The sequence below is a fragment of the Anabrus simplex genome, chromosome 6 (genome assembly GCF_040414725.1).
Source record: "Anabrus simplex isolate iqAnaSimp1 chromosome 6, ASM4041472v1, whole genome shotgun sequence".
Classification (NCBI taxonomy): Eukaryota; Metazoa; Arthropoda; class Insecta; order Orthoptera; family Tettigoniidae; genus Anabrus; species Anabrus simplex.
Genome location: NC_090270.1, coordinates 203,997,674 through 204,019,748, shown reverse-complemented (window position 1 = coordinate 204,019,748; position 22,075 = coordinate 203,997,674). Strand labels below are relative to the sequence as shown.

Below are 22,075 nucleotides of genomic sequence, written 5' to 3'. Positions count from 1 at the left end.
ACTTCCCGAACTTTCTTGTTTCCTATTTTGTTCCTTAGTCCCTCAATATTCACACATCCTATTTTCCAATATAGTTATAACTTTCCCTCCCTCCCTTCTTGGTCTCCCCCTCTATTCTTACTTCTAGTAGTTATCGACCTCTCATTCCTCGTCTCCATTCCTCCTTCTTTAACCAACCTATACCGTTCCATGTCCTCTGTATCCTCCATCCCTTTACGTACTTTTCCCCATATATCTTTTAAGCTCCTACTTCTGACTTTACGCATAATTTTTTTTACCTTCCTGTCGATCTGTCTCCTCTTGTCTTTTCTTGTTCACTACACCACTACACCACTACACTCCGCTCTCACCGATTCTTGCTGCTCACCCCCACTCACCCCCTCACTATTTTGGGCTTCTGAATCCACCTTCCCTTGTCCTTTCTTGCTCACTGCAACACTACACTCTACTCTCCCAGTTTCTTGCTGCTCACTCTCACCGTCCACTTCGCTATCTTGATCTTCTGCCTCCCGGCTGCACTGCCCATTCTCTTCTGAGATGCTCTCCTCTCCTGCCACGTCTCTCCTCTTCTTTTCTTATTTCTTCTTCCCATCTTGCCTTGTCATCTCACCACCCTCAACCCTCTCGTTTTCGTCCATCTCCTTTAGCTTCGTCACTGAATGTACTCTAACCCATCGCCCGTTTGTCACCTCCAACCTCAGACCTCTTATTCGGGCCTTTAGCCCCTGGTTCCTCGCTCTCCATAGGTGCCTATTCAAGATCCTCATATTTTCACTTCCTTCTCTTCCCATGTCTCTTTTCACCCTTATTTTCTGTCCCTGTAAATTCTTACTGTTACCTACCACAATTTCTGCCATTAGGGTAGATAAAAATTTTACCCTAATTGGCCTCCGTCCTTTAGTTTTACTAATTCTCTCTACATCGTCTATGTCACCACTACTGAAATCTATCTTCATTGTATCACGTATAACTTCGATCACCTTGCCTATCAGTTCCAACTTGCCCTCCCTCACATCTTCCTCAACTCCATATATAAATATGCCTTTCTTCCATCTCTCCTGCTTGTACTCCTCCCCTTCTTTCTTCATCCTCATCATCTCCTCTTTCAAATATTTCACTTCCCCTCTCAATAACTCGATTTCTTTCTCATTATTGTCAACTCTTCTGCTTGATTCCTCCGTCCTCGTTTCCAGCCATTTCTTCATGTTGCCTATCTCCTTCCTCTGCTCCTCCATCATGTACTTTATTTCCTGCAGTTTCTCCCACTGGCATTTCTCCTGCATGACTTCACTCACAACCACCCTGAGTGCGGCCAAATCCTCTGTGTTATATTTTCCACTGGTATTTGGGCCTGGGTTTAATTCCACCCCCCCCCCCCAATAACCAGTAGCACCGCTACCACTGCCACTACCAGCACCGTTTCACTAATTTTTAATCCGTCCTTACTTATCACCAATCCATTCTTATTCTCCTTCTTCCGTTTCGCCTGCCATTTGCCAATAGCGGCCCGGTATTGCTCGATGCCAACCATATTCACCGCACGCACTACTCTACACGACCTCTCTCCTCGACCGCTCGAGCTAGACTGCATCCCTCCATATAGGGTTGGCGTCAGGAAGGGCATCCGGCCGTAAAACAGGGCCAAGTCCACATGTGCGACACAGTTCGTACCCGCGACCCCACAGTGGTGGGAAAACGAAAGAAGAAAAATAACTCATGACAAAAGTTTCTTTGAATAGTCTTCACAATTTCCTTTTGTGTGTGTTCTGTACCTTTTACTGATACCGTAAAAAATAAGAGAAATATCTGGCGATTGTACGGAAGTTGAAGTCCAAGAGCCGATAACCAACCCAGCGGAGAGTTTCTATCGAAATCGTCTCAGCTTTGCACATCTGTCTGTACTTTTGAAATACTAACCTGTTACTTGGTTTTTATACCTGAAGGAAGAGATTAAATGAGGAACAGGATTAATGCACAAAATATGAAGCTAGAAAGGGCCAGAGAGAGCCAGGAAGCGCGTAGGTCACGACAAGCCTACGTATGTGCCTCAGAAACTGAGGAACAGCACGAGGGGTCGACAGGAAGTCATGCACATGCTTTTAAAAAATATATATATTTGTTCGTGGCGTCGACCTCTGAAGATCTTTTGCCACTACTTTCGCCATATGAGAGGAACCTGCGTTTAAGTGTAATTGTGGAAGTGTAAAGTGTTGAATGTGAGGAAAGGAACGTTAAGGACGACACAAACACCCAGTCCCCAGGCCAGTGATATTAATCACTTAAAATTTAAAAAACCCTCGAATCGAACCCGGTGCCGCTAGGAGACAGGCGGACGCGTTGCCCCCTATACCGCGGAGCCGTACATGCACATGCTATGCAGGACGCAGTTTACGCTATAATCAATGCTTGCATAAATTTGGTTAGTTAGAAATTAAATTAATCGTGCTTAAATAAAAGTGTACTTTATCTTCGCCCATTTTTATTTCTCCACCTACACGTGGGAAACTTAGATTTCTTTCACCCTCGTGCATCATCATCATCATCATCATCATCATCATCATCATCTGTTTACCCAACAGGTTCGGTTTTCCCCTCGGACTTAGCGAGGGATCCCACCTCTACCGCCTCAAGGGCAGTGTCCTGGAGCTTCAGACTCTTGGTCGGGAGATACAACTGGGGAGTATGACCAGTACCTCGCCCAGGCGGCCTCACCTGCTATGCTGAACAGGGGCCTTGTGGAGGGATGGGAAGATTGGAAGGGATAGGCAGGGAAGAGTGAAGGAAGCGGCCGTGGCCTTAAGTTAGGTACCATCCCGGCATTCGCCTGGAGGAGAAGTGGGAAACCACGGAAAACCACTTCCAGGATGGCTGAGGTGGGAATCGAACCCACCTCTACTCAGTTGAACTCCCGAGGCTGAGTGGACCCCGTTCCAGCCCTCGTACCACTTTTCTTCAAATTTTCGTGGCAGAGCCGGGAATCGAACCCGGGCCTCCGGGGGTGGCAGCTAATCACGCTAACCACTACACCACAGAGGCGGACACCCTCGTGCATATGGATGAAAACTTTACTACATCAAGATGATGAAAACTCATTTCATGTGTGATTTCAGGTGTGTCCGGTAGCCAACTGTCACAATGGACTTCTAGTGAAGGGCACACGAGTGAACATCCGTATCCAACCTTGAAAAAAGGTAATATATTTTTGTGCTTGTTGAGGATGTAGTGATACGATCAATAATAATCCAACACATTTTGCAGTGAACCCTAGCGCTCACAATATTTTAATGATAGAGAACTTCCCCGATTTTCATTCACGTACAACCTCTAAATGTTTGTTTCGCTTCCTGAGGGACTCACAATAGTCAACAGTGTGGAAGTGATACTGTTTCACTTCACATGACCATGATTGTTACAGGACATGCTTCAAAGGTAAGACATTTATTGGCAAGCTTTAGTAAAGTGATTTATAACAGCCTTATAATTGGGTGCTACTTTGGTACAGTACCCTCGAGGACAAAGGTAATATTTCCATTTTTCCGCGTCGTGTAAATGTGACTCTGGAGACATAGCTTACCCAGACGGGACCTTCTTAGACACGATAAGATTGTGGAACTACTGTTTATATTTTCCGTATGTGTATACTTAACAGAATTTCTTGTTGTGCAATTACAAGAAACGAAATAGACAGGAGTGACATTTTTATTGATAAATGTACTGTACCTATTGCCAGATAATAAAAGAATCATATTACCCTACGAAAAGGCTAAAACATGTATTTTATGTTGACAATTCGATCTTACTGGTGAATGAACATTTGAAAAATGTCTGTTCGAGAAGCGCTATTTGCACTTCCAAAAATTAAATCAGTATTTCGTCCAGATCCATTACAGTAGTTGAATATTATAGATCGCATGAGCAATCCAGACCAGGAAAATGTAATTCCGTAAAAGTTGTATCAAACCCGATCATGGCTAGGTTCCCTGTGCGTTTTATTTTACGTTTCTTGTGCTTTTTCCACAACTTTGTTAAGGTGGAAACGGCACCTTTTGAACAGACAATTCTCATATATCACTACCTACGGCCTGTGTCGAGCCTGGGATGAACTATGCCATTTCAGGCGAAGACTGGTAGTAAAGTGTTTAACTATTTACATTTCATGTGCAATGCATATTTTCTAGTTTAATAATAATGTTATTTGCTTTACGTCGCACTAACTACTTTTTAAGGTTTTCGAAGACGCCGAGGTGCCGGAATTTAGTCCCGCATGAGTTCTTTTACGTGACAGTAAATCTACCGACACGAGGCTGACGAATTTGAGCACCTCCAAATACTATCGGACCTGCCAATTTGGAGTCAGAAGTCTAGCGTCTCAGCCGTCTGAGCCACTCAGCCCGGCTATTTTCTACTTTGATCGAGCCAGAAATGTGGCAATGATACTGTACACAAGCAGCAGGGGTTACCCAAAGTGGAGCGTCAAAAACGTGCAAAAGGTACCGTGAGATCAATGATGTGGCTGACAGACCGAGTGAGGGTGACAATGTCACGTCAAGATCGGTATATCTGTGTAACAGTGCAGAGGAGACCAACTTCGACTGCTCAACAATTACGAGATGACTTCTTGATATCAACCGGAGTCTGTGCCCTGCAGTTGGCTGCATCGTGCCCAATTAAGTTCATTTCGACGGATTCGACGTGTATCGCTAGAAAATAGACATCGGGTGGAATGAAAAAGATGGACCATCCAACTTCTTAATTGGGGATTGGATGAATGGTGTAATGCAATGTTTACAGATGCATGGATATCACTAACGCCAGATACATGACGACAAAGGGTGTCGAGACAAAGGACGTGGTGGAAAGTACCAGCATGTTGAAGAGGTGCATGCATTTGGAAGTGGCAGTGTAATGTTCTGAGCTGAGATTATGCACAGCCGTCGTGCACCTTTCATACAAATTCGAGGGTCGTTAACTGCCCAGCCGTAAACCAATGAAATTCCTTGTAAAATATGAGTACAGAACGTTGTTTATTGCATCGCAGAGACACAAAACCTGGAAATGTCAACTTTTACAAACTCAAATGGTTTTAAATAATAATAAAAATAATAATGTAATATTTTACGTCCCATTAACTATTTTTTGACGGTTTTTTGGAGACTTCGAGATGCCTGAATTTTGTCCCGCATTCATTTATGTCAACGACCTCTCATCGAGCTCCATCAGTGAGGAACTTCATGAGAACCATATGAATTAATTGGACATGAACGACATTGTACGCGCATGGGACAGGTTGAAAACTGCTGTTTTTGATCGTCTACAACATCCACAGACACTCCTACACCTCATTAAAGTTGCCCATATTCAATTGGACCTTTCTCCTTAATGTACTGATCGCATTGATGCCATAGTGTGTCAAGAGAACTGAACGATGCCAAAGGAGGCCATGCGCGGTTGTAAAAATGAAGAAGGAACATGTTTTTGCAATTTGCTTTACGTCGTACCGACACAGATAGGTCTTATGGCGACGATGGGATAGGAAAGGACTAAGAGTGGTAAGAGAGCGACCGTGGCCTTAAGGAACAGCCCCAGCATTTACCTGATGTGTAAATGGGAAACCATGGAAAACCATCTTCAGGGCTGCCGACAATGTGGTTCGAACCTACTATCTCCCGAAGAAGATGGACCAACCTTCACTAAAAGAAACACACCACACACTGTAACATTTTTTTAATTATTACTGTTTATTTACGTTCGATATTAGAACAAAATCATTTGTTTTGTCGGGCTGAGTGGCTCAGGCGGTTGAGGCGCTGGCCTTCTCACCGCAACTCGGCAGATTCGATCCTGGCTCAGTCCGGTTGTATTTGAAGGTGATCAAATAAGTCAGCCTCGTGTCGGTAGATTTATTGGCCCGTAAAAGAACTCCTACGGGACATAATTCCGGCACCTCGAAGTCTCCGAAAACCGTCAGAAAAGTAGTTAATGGGACGTAAAAAAGTAACATTATTGTTTAAAACCATTTGAGTTTGTAAAAGTCGACTTTTACAATCACAAAGAATGGGTACCGTCCACCTAATCAATACTTTATTATATCTTGTTACTAAGTAGTACCGGTTTCGACCTTCACAGAGGTCATCCTCAGCTGGTCATAAGATCTAAAGTTAACTTAACATATAATTTTAAAACATTACTAAATCTAATGAAGAATGTCACATGATGTGAGTGATAATATTAAAATATACAATACAAGACCTTAAAAAGTAGTTAGTGGGACGTAAAGCAAATACCATTAATTTTTAAAAAAGGTACACATTCGACTAGTCAACAGAATTATATAACTGAATGTCCAACAACAAAACTACAAAGAGGGAGCATCTGCACCTACTCAATATCTTTTAACGAGATTAGTACCAAGTAAACTAATGACACACCATAATATTCTGATATTCATCATCCAACATTCTTAATCATATAAACTTAAAAGGAAAACAATATACATAGTTGAATATTCTAGAATGCTTGGTACAAACATGCCTGTGAATGTACAAAATTAATATAATTCCAAAGCGTACCGCAAGTATACTGTGAACATTTTATTGTATTTTAAAGTATTGTTTGATAAATTTTATTACATCCATATCATAGAATGTTCCAGAATGTTTTAGTATAAACATACCAACGAATGTATACAACGATTCACTAATATCAACTGAACTTCAAAGTGTACCGCAAGAATACCATAAACATTTTACGTGTTGAAATTGTATTTCACCATATTATCTACTACTCACGAATAGTACACTAGAATTTTATGTAACATATACATGTCATAGAACATTGACGCTTGTTTTTAAACCAGAAGAGACATCATATCATTGTATATTTTATATATTGTATATTTTAATATTATCACTCACATCATGTGACATTCTTAATTAGATTTAGTAATGTTTTAAAATTATATGTTAAGTTAACTTTAGATCTTAAGACCAGCTGAGGATGACCTCTGTGAAGGTCGAAACCGGTACTGCTTAGTAACAAGATATAATAAAGTATTGATTAGGTGGACGGTACCCATTCTTTGTGATTGTAAATTCCAAGTATCAATACGGACATGAAACTGATAGATTACAGTAAAGTCGACTTTTCCAGGTTGTGTTTCTGCGATACAGTAAACAAGGTTCTGTACTACAGTATAGTGTGCAAATAAATTGGGACAAGCTCGTATTTTACAAGGAATTGAAGTTTGTTGGCTGTAACCAATTTTACCCGCCCAATTGTTGGAATCTTGGCGGAGTATTGTTGCCTTGACCATAAACAACATGGTTATTGTAGGTCTCCTCCAATTCAGTTGAGTGCTTGCATGTGTAGCAACAGCGCGTGTTATTTCTGTGTTCTCGACAGGAACACTTCGGTTTGTGTTAAAATGGACATTTCACCTAAGAAGCGGGTAAAAATAGTTGCTCTTCGTGAACACACATATACTATAAAAGACATTGCATCTGTTGTTGGTGTGGGAAAGTCTAGTGTTTTAAGACTTCATAGAGCATTATAGTGATACTGCCTCATTGTCTCCAAAGAAAAAATACAGATGTGGACGAAAACTGAAAAACGTCCCTAGAACTGACAAAACTCTACTTAGAAACAGTAGAATTCATCCTTACAAGACAAGTATGAACCTTCAGCGAGATTTATTGGCCACTGGGGTTAAAATTGACTCTTCAACGGTCCGGCATTGTATCCTTGATATTCCAACCTCTTTTTTTTTTTTTTTTTTTTTTTTTTGCGATGTGTAATGTATTATAAGACCGGCATATGTATGCAAAAGCAAATTAGTAACGTAATCTTACTATATATAAAAATGTATGTATGTATGTATGTATGTATGTATGTATGTATGTATGTATGTAAATGACACATCTCCTCCTAAACCACTGGAGCAATTTCAATCAAATTTTGAACACTTATTATTTGCTATCCAGAGACGAGCACTGTGGGAGTAAGCCACCTCTAGCCACCTTAGGAGTGGGGGGTTAGGCGGGGTCGGATAAAAAATCATCGAAAATAGTGTCGAACCCGTAGTTTTTGGGGTCGCTGAGGTGAATGGTGGCACTCCCGATTTTTTAAAAGTCAAATTTCTGCTCCCATTTGGGTGGGGAGCGAGGGGGGACTGTTGATGGATGTATGTGTGTAAATGACACATCTCCTCCTAAACCACTGGAGCGATTTCAATCAAATTTTGAAACTTATTCTTTGCTATCTGGAGACGAGCACTGTGGGGGTAAGCCACCTCTAGCTCCTTAAGGGGGGGTTAGGGGGGTCAGGTAAAAAATAATCGAAAATAGTGTCGAATCCATAGTTTTTGGGGTCGCTGAGGTGAATAGTGACACTCCCGATTTTTTAAAAGGCAAATTTCTGCTCCCATTTGGGTGGAGGCGAGGGGGGACTGATATATAAAATTAAACGAAAATAATGTCGAATACATAGTTTTCGGGGTCCTCGAGGTGAATTGTACATTCCGGATTTTTAGTATCAGGAGACAAACCACGTGGGGGTAAGACAGCCCAGGAAACCTTAGGGCCGGGGGGGGGGCAAGGGGGTCAGATATACAAATTAACGAAAATAGTGTCGAATCCATACTTTTCGGGGTCGCTGAGATGAATAGTGACACTCCGGGTTTTTAAAGTCCAAGTCCAGCCCCCTTTGGGGGGTGAGGGGGGGAGTGATATATAAAAATAAACTAAAATGAATGTATGTATGTATGTATGTATGTATGTATGTATGTATGTATGTATGTATGTATGTATGTGTAAATGACACATCTCCTCCTAAACCACTGGAGCAATTTCAATCAAATTTTGAACACTTATTATTTGCTATCCGGAGACGAACACTGTGGGGGTAAGCCAACTCTAGCCCCCTTAGGAGTGGGGGGTTAGGGGGTCATGTAAAAAAATAATCGAAAATGGTGTCGAATCCGTAGTTTTTGGGGTCGCTGAAGTGAATAGTGACACTCCTGATTTTTTTAAAGGCAAATTTCTGCTCCCATTTGGGTGGGAGGCGATGGGGACTGATATATAAAATTAAACGAAAATAGTGTCGAATACATAGTTTTCGGTGTCCTTGAGGTGAATTGTACACTCCGGATTTTTAGTATCAGGAGACAAACCACGTGGAGATAAGACAGCCCAGGAAACCTTAGGGGCGGGGAGGGCAAGGAGGTCAGATATACAAATTAACGAAAATAGTGTCGAATCCACACTTTTCGGGGTCGCTGAGATGAATAGTGGCACTCCGGGTTTTTAAAGTCCAAGTTCAGCCCCTTTGGGGGAGTGAGGGGGGGTGATATATAAAAATAAACGAAAATAGTGTCGAACACATAGTTTTCGGGGTCGCCGAGGGGAATTGTACACTTCGGATTTTTAGTATCAGGAGATAAACCACGTGGGGATAAGACAGCACAGGAACCCTTAGAGGCGGGGGGGGGGGGGGGGTGAGGGGGTCAGATATACAAATTAACGAAAGTAGTGTCGAATCCATACTTTTCGGGGTCGCTGGGATGAATAGTGACACTCCGGATTTTTAGTATCAGGAGACAAACCACGTGGGGGTAATACACCCCAAGAAACCTTAGGGGCAGGGGGTAAGGGGGCTCAGATACAAAAATCATCAAAAGTAGTGTTGAATCCATACTTTTCGTGGTCGCTGAGATGTATAGTCACACTCCGGAATTTTTTTAAGTCCAAGTTCAGCCCACTTCGAAGTAGGGGGCGATGGGAGAGTGATATATGAAAATAATCGAAAATGTCGAATCCATAGTTATCGGGGTCACTGAGTAGAGTAGTGAGACTCCGGATATCTTATAAGTTCATCCCCCTTTGGGGTGGGGGCGAGGGGGGAGTGATATGTAAAATTAATCGAAAATAGTGTCAAATGCATAGTTTTCGATTTCGCCGAGGTGAATTGTACACTTTGAAATTTCAGTATCAGGAGACAAACCACGCGGGGGTAGGACACCCCAGGAACCCTTAGGGGCGGGGGGCGAGGAGGCTGAGATATAAAAATCATCGAAAGTAGTGTCGAATCCATATTTTTCGGGGTCGCTGAGATGAATAATGGCACTCCGGAATTTTTTAAAGTTCAGCCCCCTTCGTGGTGGGTGGCAATTGGAGAGTGATATATAAAAATAAACGAACATAATGTTGAATCCATAGTTGTCGGGGTCGCTGAGATGAATGGTGAGACCCGGATATCTTACAAGTCCAAGTTCATCACCCTTTCTGGTGAGGGGTGAGGGGGATTCAGATTTAAAAAATCGAAAATAGTGTCGAAGCCATAGTTTTCGGGGTTGCTGACATGAATAGTAACACTCCCGATTTTTAAAACCCAAATTTAACCCCCTTTAGGGGGAGGGGGAGTGAGATATAATAATAATAATCGAATATACTGCCTAATCCATAGTTTTCCGGGTCGCTGAGATGAATAGTAACATTCCGGATTTTTAAAGTCCAGCTTCAGCCCCCTTTGGTATAGAGGGTGAGAAAGGGTGAAAAAATACATTGTCAAAAATGCCTCCCTTTGGCATAGAGGGTGAGAAAGGGTGAAGAAATAAATTGTCAAGAATGCCCAAGGTAATAGACCTGTGTATGTTCCAGTATGACTTTCAAGTATGACTTACTACCTGGAAAACATATTGTGGGAGTAAGACGCCCCTAGAACCACTTCGGAAGTGGATGAAATATATAATCCATATTAATAAATAGAAGTCAGTTTGGCGCGATCTATATATACTGTACTATACATATATAAATTAAGACATAAAAATGAAAACAGACGTGAATTAATGAGACCATTCTAGGCATCCTAGAAACTTAAAACTTGGTACCAGACAACCTGATGACTTCAGGAACCCTAGAACAATCTAAAATTCTAAAAATTCTCTGAGAGGGACACGTTGGGAGTTTCAAATCTGCATAAGAACACAGTCGGTGATATTTATCCTGAACGATAATCTATAGGTTTCATGGGCTTAAAAGTTTCCTAAAAGTCCTAATTTTTTAACCCCTCCCCCATATCAAGATGGCAGCACAATCTCCCACACGAGTTAGAAAATAGAAATTTGGCAAAATTATAGCTTTTTGCCTGTAACCGATGGAAAATTTACGAGATGTTTAAACATCTCTTTTACCCCCAAAAAATATCGAAATATGGAGGCAATTTTAATGACGGTGCAGACCTTCCTTTCGAGGTATTTGGTGGCTAAACGGTAAGTCGTATCACAAAACGGATGGCACAATCTCCGTTCAATTTGGAGTGATCTACAACTTTGGTCCTATGACATTTTGTCGTATCTCTATCCCTTATGTTAAATTTGGCTCTATTTCTGGATTTACGTAAATTTTGCACTTTGTACACGTATAATTGATGCTTTGATTCACTTATAGGAAAGTGGGGATCATCAAATACTACACGAATATTGGCCCACCAGCCAAATCTATGTTTGAAGCTGTCGCATAAGTATCTGAAAAGTAATTCACTGTGTGAAAACCTTACACAAATTTCACCCTATTCAACGTTTCTAAAATAATCTTGCATTTAAATAGATTAGATACGAGGAAATATCAGTTCGATAGCTAACTGGAGCCAGAGTCGTCTTTTTATACAATCCGTTTTTCAATATGAATGCACCGTTTAGCAGCAGTTATTCTGTAAAAGAAGGTGAACATGCATATACTTCCGTATGTCGATCTACATTTATTAATTTAAGTCGATTTGTAGCGATCTAGAAAGGGCTGTGTCTTACATTGTAATTAATACTTTACAAATCAATAGTGACTCTCAGCAGGAGGGCGTCTGCTGTTGTAATCAGTACTCCCCACATCGACTTTAACTAGCAATGGGAACAGGGTAGTTCTCCAACGCCTGCGTACCATTGTAATGCATAATTCCCTTCTTGATTTGACTAGCAGAAGGCAAGGGGGCGTGCATTTTTTTAAAAACCTCTTTTACCTGATTCTCTTTATCATTAGGTATAGGTGCCCCCGATTATAAACAAATTTACCCATCAAAATGTGACTGACGTTACGCATAGTGAATTGCGGCAGACAAGTGGACCTGTCATCATCACAACTCTGCAACTCGCACTTCACTTTGGAAACAACGTCTGCGGACCTCTCTATGCTTTTTCTCGGATAACGCCAAGAGACATGCAATTAAATTTTTTTATTCACTTCATGTACAGCAATTTACTTCGATATCCGTATACATTGTAGAATACCGTAGCGAAGCATGGGTACATTTGCTAGTGTTCTATATTTGTTTGCAGATATACAAGCAAACAGTATTGCACTTCTGGAAATTTGCAAATCTGCAATTAGAATATGAATGCTAGTTTGCAAGCAGTTAAATATATAGAATTTTCATGTTTCCAGAACTCCGTGGATAAATTCTTAAGATCTAAGGTAGAACCTCGATATATCGAATGACCTCGGGAGCTAAATTTCATTTAGAGTTATCGAAATTTGGAGATATAGATAATACACTTTTGAGCGTATATAGCACATAATTGAATCATATGTATCCATGGGCTTATATAGTGAATACAGTATTTTTTACAGTATTTAAAATATACTAACAAACTCTTATTTTATGGCATCGCTTTAATTATGACCCTTATTAAACTAACTTTTTAGAAGATAGAATACAGTACATACAATAGTGAAATAAGTAACATACCTCCGTTAACACCTTTGGAAAAAATCTGTCAGTCCCTTCTGTTTTCTTCTGTTAACCTTCTTTTCTTCCACATGGTTTTCAACAACGTTTATTGCTGTGAGAAACAATGCCATTTATATTCGACTGACATTGTCCCATTTATATTGGTATTATACATTTACTCATTCGGGACAAATATTTCATGTTCCCTACGGGAATCAACATCTATACCATCTGATGGCCAGGCAGGCATCAAATTTTGGTAATGAGACAAAGTCTCTCATAGTGTATTGGCTCTGCCGGTGGCTCCAAGTAGCCTACGCAGTGGCCTCCACAGTATGCACTAGCCATGCATCTTGGTGGGTGTGTTATTTACCAATTGATGAGTCCAACTTAGCACTCTGGGGTGAAACGTTGGCAACCAGGAATGAGTTAGCTGGAAAATGTATAATGTCCAATAACGGACCATTTATATTTGTATTATATGGTCTGACACCGTGGTTAGCTGGTTCAAGTCCCTTTGGTCGAAAAAAAATTACCATCACAATATTGGCTAGCAGGGTAGGAGAGGTGGTTGTATACAATTTATAATCACTAGATTGCATACCAAAAGTCTAGATTAAATTCCAAGCCTCTCTGCAGTGTTCATATGGAGTTAGGACATGTGGCACTGTTGATGGTAATTCGTCCATCGGATGGAGACATTATGCCTTATGCAGATCCCTAGGAGTAGGCCATGTGCTGGCACCGGGTTTCACTCTTTCATTTCCTAATATCGTGCATCAAGTCATTCATTTCATCTCATTAACTCCTCTGATGAAATTGACGTCAAGAGTTATCAGTCGTGAAATCTTGCTGCAAAGACTCGTTTCGCTTCATACCCGACCCCGTAAAGAAACAGGATAAGGGTTGGAGACACACAAGCTTGAGGAGAAGTCCTCTCTGTTTTAATTACTGTGCTGATGGGGTGACAGTAACTCATGGGGATCACTATAAGTACTTCGGTGTTAATATAGAGGAAGATCTTCATGAGGGTAATCACATGAACAGGATTGTAAATAAAGGTTACAGATCTCTTCGTATGGTTATGAGGGTATTTAGGGGTTGCAGTAAAGATGTAAAAGACAGGGCATATACGTCACTTCTAAGACTCCAATTGGAGTATGGGTCTAGTGTGTGGGACACTCATCCGAATTCCTTGATATGAGTACCGGAAACGATTCAAGAGAATGCAGCAAGATTTGTTCTGGGTTATTTCCAAAAAAAGGGCAGTGTTAAAAATGTTGCTAACTTTGGGCTGGGGGGAATACTTCGAAGTATGGACACGAACAGCTTCATGAAGAATGTTTCTGGCTGTCATTGGAGAGATGGCTTGGAATGACATTAGAAGACGAATAAGCTTAAGAAGAGTTTTTAAAATTAGGGAAGATCATAAAATCAAGTTTGAATTCAAGAGAACAAGTTGGGGAAAATGCTCATTTATAGAGAGAGGAATTTTGGAATAATTTATCAAGGGAGATATTTGACAAATTTCAACATCTTTGAAATTCTTTAAGAACGGTCTTGGTGAACAACTGATAGGGAATCTGTCATGTGGATGACAGCCCTAGTGGTCAAGATGTTTGTTGCGTAAAGTGTAGTGCACAAGTTTGAGTCATCATATTGTTTTGTTGGTAAATTTAGACAACTCAACCTATTTACAGAATGTTGCTACTGTTGTTTCCTATCATAATACAAAGTAAATCTAAATTAGAAGATTGTTAAAGTACCTGTGAATGAATTTTGTATTTATGAAGTTGTATCGCTTACCATTGCAAGAAAACGAAACTCCTGTTAGTTGGCAAGAAGGTACCTTGGCACTCACACCATTACATCTATCATCAAAGGATGAGGTGAATAGCATAGGATTACTTCAGCTTCGTAAGTGACTGTCCTTGCAGTGTTCCTGGTGTCTGACAAGTTTTTCTTCCCAAACAGGCATGACATAGATTACTGTAGATGGTCATCTCTATATTTTTCTTTGAGGAATATCTGAACTGGTTTCTTGTATTCTGTGAGTGGTGACCTTTATTTCCTGAGGTAAACACACTGAAGGAAAACTGCTTCTATGAATGTTTGTTTTTCATTACTATCTAATGAAACAAGTTTGAGCAACATAGTACTGGCAAGAGCTTGTTTTGAGATTGTTTCTCTTCTCTTAAAATTGGTTAATACTCTGGTTGATAACTTCGTTGTTCCTCAAGATAACAGATACTGTTCATTGTTCTGTCGGTGAATGTTCATTGGAGGATCTGGAATGAAAAAACACTAAAACGTATTCTTCAAGGTAGGAGAAGTCTAGCATTATTCAGATTAAAATTTCTTATAATCCAGATGGTTTACACTAGTTTATCAATAAAAGAGGAACATAAAAATGCGATATAACTCACATTAAGTCAATATTTCTCCATTTTTATAATTCAGAGGCGGGAGGGCTAGTATGTGTTTATAATAGAAATAATAGCAACGAGCTAGAATAACATAGAGAGGCGGAACCGCTGCCTGGGTCAAGCTCGGGTGAAGCTATTAGAACGAACGTCCGCCATGTTTCCAGTGGTCGCACAAGCAAGGGGGCATGGCCCTTGAATGACGAAAAGTGTGAAAAATACGCATTTTAGAATCACTGGGGGAGAATAAAAGACCGTTGCCGAAAGCATTAAAAATCTTAGACTGCGAATACCACCACTCCATCATATTGCGGCACGAGGGCCAACATCACATCAGTTGATTGCAAGGTATTTCGAAATCATCGCACAGTGATATACGAATAGGCTTGTCTGTTGTGGTTAAGCGTAAGTTACAATAACACCGTGGACATAAACATTTATGACAGAAAGCCTTAAAATGATAGACCTACAATAGGTTTACATCAATATTCTGATCATATTTTTAAAAGTATTGCATCCCCATGAGTACTGTTTTTCTTTCTTAATCTATTTACCCTCCAGGGCTGGTTTTTCCCACGGACTCAGCGAGGGATCCCACCTCTCCCACCTCAGGGGCAGTGCTCTGGAGTGGGAGACCTTGGGTCGGGGATACAACTGGGAAGGAGGGCCAGTACCTCACCCAGGCGGCTGCAACTGCTATGCTGAACAGGGGCCTTGTGGGGGGGATGGGAATATTGGGAGGGATAGACAAGGAAGAGGGAAGGAGCGGCCGTGACCGTAAGTTAGGTACCATCCCGGCATTTTCCTGGAGGAGAAGTGGGAAACTACGGAAAACCACTTCGAGGATGGCTGAGGTGGGAGTCGAACCCATCTCTACTCAGTTGACTTCACGAGGCTGAGTGGACCCTGTTCCAGCCCTCGTACCCCTTTTCAAATTTTGTGACAGAGCCGGGAATCGAACCCGGGCTTCCGGGAGTGGCAGCTACTCATGCTAACCACCACACCACAGAGGTTGCCCATGAGTACTTTTTTGCCTTCTGTCGCACCGACACAGATAGTTCTTACGGCGACGATGGGATAGGAAAGGTTTAAGAATGGGAAGGAAGCGGCCGTGGCCTTCATTACGGTATAGCCCCAGCATTTGCTTGGTGTAAAATGGGAAACCACGGAAAACCACCTTCAGGGCTGCCGACAATGGGGTTCGAACGCACTATCTCCCGGATGCAAGCTCACAGCTCCGCGCCCCTAACCGCACGGCCAACTCGCCCAGTACATGAGTACTGTACAGTACCACTATAATTGTTTAATGTATTTATTTATTATAATATAGGGGCATATCATGTTTTTCCCATTACCATATCATACTGGGATTACCAGCTGAAAGGTAACCTTGAATGTTGTGCATTAAGAATTGTAGCCTAGTTTTAAATACCAGTGCAACTGAGATCTACAATACAGGCTGCATAAATTTCACAAATGGCAGTAAAATACTGTATTTACCATACTTGGTGTACGTTTGACCGAAATAGGCGACTTCGTGGTTACGTTTCCTAGGTGGTGGGCATTCCATTTTTTGGCGTTTCATTTTCTTTGTTTGTAAATGTGAATGAAAATGAACTAGCGTTGTAACGGCATTTGTCAGTAATCGTCGTTGGTCATTTGTTTCATACATGAACTTAACTTCGAAATGTACGGAGCATAAGCGACTGTATTGAGTGGGATACCATTTATCTCTTTTCGTCCTCACAACGCATTGTTCCGTTAATTCCTTGTTCTTTAAGGGAAATCCGAAACATTATCCGACAAATAATTACCGTGGCTATCCGTACTTTCACTGTGTAAGCATTAAATGGGTTTAATTACAAACAGAAATTACAAAAAGGAATCTCGGATATCATTCAGTAATACTTATAACACGATATAGGCTATCCTTGGTTTTATTACTCCGATTAGTCCAAACGTACGCTGAGCATACGGCTGGCATTCTTGAAAGCGAGAATCTATATTTTCACTTCATAAAACTTACGAAAACTTAGGAAACTTAATTGGCATGCACAACCTCCCTGTCACCTCAACGGATGTTCTCGCGCCAATTCGCTTTGTTTTGACAACCATTAACATGGCTGCCCCTTATCAACTTGCTTCCGCGGGGAGCGCTGATGTCAGGCATACAGCCCCTCTATCTTATTCTAGCTCGTTGGATAATAGTATATGCAGCTCACCTCCGTTCAGTGTTGCCAACACGGTGGTTCTCCCACTAAATCTAGGTTTTCTTACTCATCGACAGTGGGTAAATTTTAACTCACGGTGGACAATGGGAATTCTAGTCTTTTTCTACTTATACACTGACTGACAGAGCAAATGCAACGCCAAGAAGGAGTGGTCAGAACTTTATGCCAATTGCAGGGTAGACTGACGTCACTGAGATATGCTCATGATGTGAAATGCGCCGCTGTGCTGCGCACGTACCGAACGATAAATGGGACACGGCGTTGGCGAATGGCTCACTTCGTACCGTGATTTCTCAGCCGACAGTCATTGTAGAACGTGTTGTCGTGTGCCACAGGACACGTGTATAGCTAAGAATGCCAGGCCGCCGTCAACGGAGGCATTTCCAGCAGACAGACGACTTTACGAGGGGTATGGTGATCGGGCTGAGAAGGGCAGGTTGGTCGCTTCGTCAAATCGCAGCCGATACCCATAGGGATGTGTCCACGGTGCAGCGCCTGTGGCGAAGATGGTTGGCGCAGGGACATGTGGCACGTGCGAGGGGTCCAGGCGCAGCCCGAGTGACGTCAGCACGCGAGGATCGGCGCATCCGCCGCCAAGCGGTGGCAGCCCCGCACTCCACGTCAACCGCCATTCTTCAGCATGTGCAAGACACTCTGGCTGTTCCAATATCGACCAGAACAATTTCCCGTCGATTGGTTGAAGGAGGCCTGCACTCCCGGCGTCCGCTCAGAAGACTACCATTGACTCCACAGCATAGACGTGCACGCCTGGCATGGTGCCGGGCTAGAGCGACTTGGATGAGGGAATGGCGGAACGTCGTGTTCTCCGATGAGTCACGCTTCTGTTCTGTCAGTGATAGTCACCGCAGACGAGTGTGGCGTCGGCGTGGAGAAAGGTCAAATCCGGCAGTAACTGTGGAGCGCCCTACCGCTAGACAACTCGGCATCATGGTTTGGGGCGCTATTGCGTATGATTCCACGTCACCTCTAGTACGTATTCAAGGCACGTTAAATGCCCACCGCTACGTGCAGCATGTGCTGCGGCCGGTGGCACTCCCGTACCTTCAGGGGCTGCCCAATGCTCTGTTTCAGCAGGATAATGCCCGCCCACACACTGCTCGCATCTCCCAACAGGCTCTACGAGGTGTACAGATGCTTCCGTGGCCAGCGTACTCTCCGGATCTCTCACCAATCGAACACGTGTGGGATCTCATTGGACGCCGTTTCCAAACTCTGCCCCAGCCTCGTACGGACGACCAACTGTGGCAAATGGTTGACAGAGAATAGAGAACCATCCCTCAGGACACCATCCGCACTCTTATTGACTCTGTACCTCGACGTGTTTCTGCGTGCATCGCCGCTCGCGTTGGTCCTACATCCTACTGAGTCGATGCCGTGCGCATTGTGTAACCTGCATATCGGTTTGAAATAAACATCAATTATTCGTCCGTGCCGTCTCTGTTTTTTCCCCAACTTTCATCCCTTTCGAACCACTCCTTCTTGGTGTTGCATTTGCTCTGTCAGTCAGTGTATCAGTGGATATTTTGGTGTTTTTTAAATGAAATTTTATGTAATATAATAATGTAATAGTTCAAATCTAAATTCTTGACATTTACAGTAGTAATTCCATCAAGAGCAGAGCCGGGGAGGACCTGAACTGTAGGCGGAGCTTAGATGCAAGGCATTCCATTACAAGTAAGGGAGCAAGAAAAGTTTTATTGCGTGTATCTTTCATAATAAAATGTTACTTAAGGTGTCAAATCCACTTAAGGTTGTTATAGAGTAATTGATTCCCCTACTTGAATCTTGCGACTTTGGCGCCAGTTCAAATATGAATTTATCACCTGAACATATGTGTCTTGTGTCAAATGGTCTCAACGCCGCTAACTCCTGGTGTAACGTGATGAAATTCTGCGATGCAAATAACACCACTCCGTTTCGGAAGCTGGCATCATTTGCACTGCCGCGCCTAGTATTGCCAAAGTCAAATGAGGAATTGGAAATAATTTTCAGTCATTATTAAAACTAAAGTAAAAAATAAAATGGGCCCTGAAAGATAAATTTGCTTTCATCGATTCGGGCAGGACAGAAAACAAACAAACAATGCTGCCTTATGAGCTACCAAACGTAGTATTTAAAAAATTAGACACTGTGAAAACATGCCTGTGCCTTCTATCGAAGTGTTAGGAAAAGACATCAATGATCACTGACTATTAGGAGTTCACCTTGAAATATTTCGAAAACTTTAACCTTTGAAAAACAAAGGTATACTTAATTTTCCTTTTGATGTAGTATTTTCGTAACACAACAAAGCTCAACGAGGGGAAGTTGGAGAGGGAGAGGGAGGAGGAGGGATGTTAGTGGTTTCTGGTGGTTTTCAAGCAGCCGTTTACTGGGTAATCCTATTCCGCTGTTGGCTACAATGCCTCCGTTGGGTATTGGGGTTGTACTTGAAAAAAGCTGCACCACCACAGGACGAGGATACGAATTCATTTTTTCTTAACCACAAACGGTACACTCGGGATAGGGCATGTTTTTTCCCCACGCCGAAAAAAAAAAACAATTATCACAAGGCTGACCAACAACCATTATTTTAGGACTATTTCAGAGCACAAATGTGATAGAACTGAAATAATTTAAGACACGGAACCCATACTCTTCAAGGGGAAGTCTAACCATGTCCCCCTGAGGGCAGTGGCGGTAGAACAACATCCACGGTGTCACCTGCCAGTCGTAAGAGGCGACTAAAAGGGGCCCCAGGGTCTCTAATTTGTGAGCGTGGGTTGGAGACCATGTGACCCTTAGCTAGAATCCTGGCATTGCTTCCACGTACTTGTGCCAGGCTCCTTACTTTCATCTATGCTGTCCGACCTCCCTTAGTCAACACTAGTTCTTTTCCGACCCTGACTGTGTTGAGAATATTCGAGGCCTATGTAGTCTTTCATTTTCACGTCCTTCGTGGCCCTTGTCTCCTCTGGCCGATACCTTCATTTTTCGGAATTTCGGATCCCTTCCATTTTTCTCTCTGAATATGTTAATAGAGAATAGTTGCACAGTTGTACTTCCTCTTAAAACAATAATCACCACCACCGCCAGTCTAACAATGTCCATTGGCTGAATGGTCAGCGTTTTGGCCTTCGGTTCCGAGGATCCCGGATTCGATTCCCGGCCGGGTCGGGGATTTTAATCGCCTCTGATTAATTCTTCTGGCCCGGGGACTGGGTGTTTGTGTTTGTCCCAATATTTCCTCTTCACATTCATACAACACACTACACTACCAACCACCACAGAAACACGCGATAGTGATTACATCCCTCCATATAGGGTTGGCGTCAGAAAGGGCATCCGGCCGTAAAACAGGACCAAATCCACATGTGCAACGCAGTTCGCACCCGCAATCCCACAGGTGTGGGAAAAGCGGTAGAAAAAGAAGAAAGAAGAAGACCGCCAGTCAAATAATAGGTAGGTGAATCATTATAATAAGAAAGCAATACAGCTGAAGAAATGAAATGGAATGGCGTATGGCTTTTAAGGTGCCCGTACACTTGTGAGTAAATACCGGCGAGAACATCTCGATAGCAGTTACTCGCTAATGGACACAGTGCCGAGAGCGACTATCGGAAATTCCCTCGCAACTCTCCGAGAGCTAACTTGTCTCACCGTGCTCGCTAGTCGACACGTGCTCCCCGGCCCTCTCGGAGATTAGCTCTCCAGATACGAACTGTGTTCGAATTGTGGCGAAGCTATGGAAAGCTTGGTTCCATTTTCAATTTCAAGATGACTAAAAATTGGTCACCGAAAGAAACAAAACTGTTAAATGAAATGTATGCAAGTCGAGAAATTTTGTAGAATGTGAAATGTACCGATTACCGTGACAGAGTGAAGAAACTTAAAACTTTAGAGAAAATAGGAGTGAAGTTTTCGTGTTCCGGAGCTGAAGTTCAAAGGAAACTTCACAACTTAAGGAATCAGGTAAGTCTATTTAATAAAGCTGATTTAAATGAAAGTGTTAGTTTATATTTTATTATAATTACATCAATTTGCATGGAAATAAATATATTATAATGAGAGAATGACTGTAGCCTGGTTATTATTATAATAACAAGTATATAATATAATAAATCCAAACCAAACCCCATGGCACTACAGCCCTTGAAGGACCTTGCCCTACCAAGCGACCGCTGCTCAGCCCGAAGGCCTGCAGATTACGAGGTGACGTATGGCCAGCACGACGAATCCTCTCGGCCGTTACTCTTGGCTTTCTAGACCGGGGCCGCTATCTCACCGTCAGATAGCTCTTCAATTCTAATCACGTAGGCTGAGTGGACCTCGAACCAGCCCTCACCTCCAGGTAAAAATCCCTGACCTAGCCGGGAATCGAACCTGGGGCCTCCGAGTAAGAGGCAGGCACGCCACCCCCCACACCGCGGGGCCGGCTGTAATACATATATGTATGTATGTTGGGTATTCAGCCCGAAGGCTGGTTGGATCCTCAACAGGTTCACCATTATCTGTCATAGATGACCTAGGTGTCACTGAAGAGGCGTACTAGGGAAATGAGGAGTGAGGTAGTTTCCCGTTGCTTTCCTCGCTGAGCCAGAAGTTGCTATTGCACATCAGTCTGCCAAGCCCACTGAAATGCATGCACCAACCGACCCTATGAGTGACATTTTCACACCATTCATAGCAGGGACTGGCTGCATACTC

General features: G+C 42.5%; 1 protein-coding gene across 3 annotated transcripts in view; it reads left to right on the top strand.

Moving 5' to 3' along the window:
- Window positions 1–22,075, top strand: part of Fa2h (Fatty acid 2-hydroxylase) — a 314,916-nt gene that overhangs the window by 118,811 nt on the left and 174,030 nt on the right. For 2 of the 3 annotated variants that reach the window (XM_067150161.2, XM_068228381.1), the window contains exon 2: window positions 3,111–3,191. The exons of the other annotated variant lie outside the window; for it this stretch is intronic. The gene's annotated coding sequence lies outside the window, so the exon portion shown is untranslated. The remainder of the gene's footprint in view (window positions 1–3,110; window positions 3,192–22,075) is intronic. 3 annotated transcript variants of the gene reach the window in all.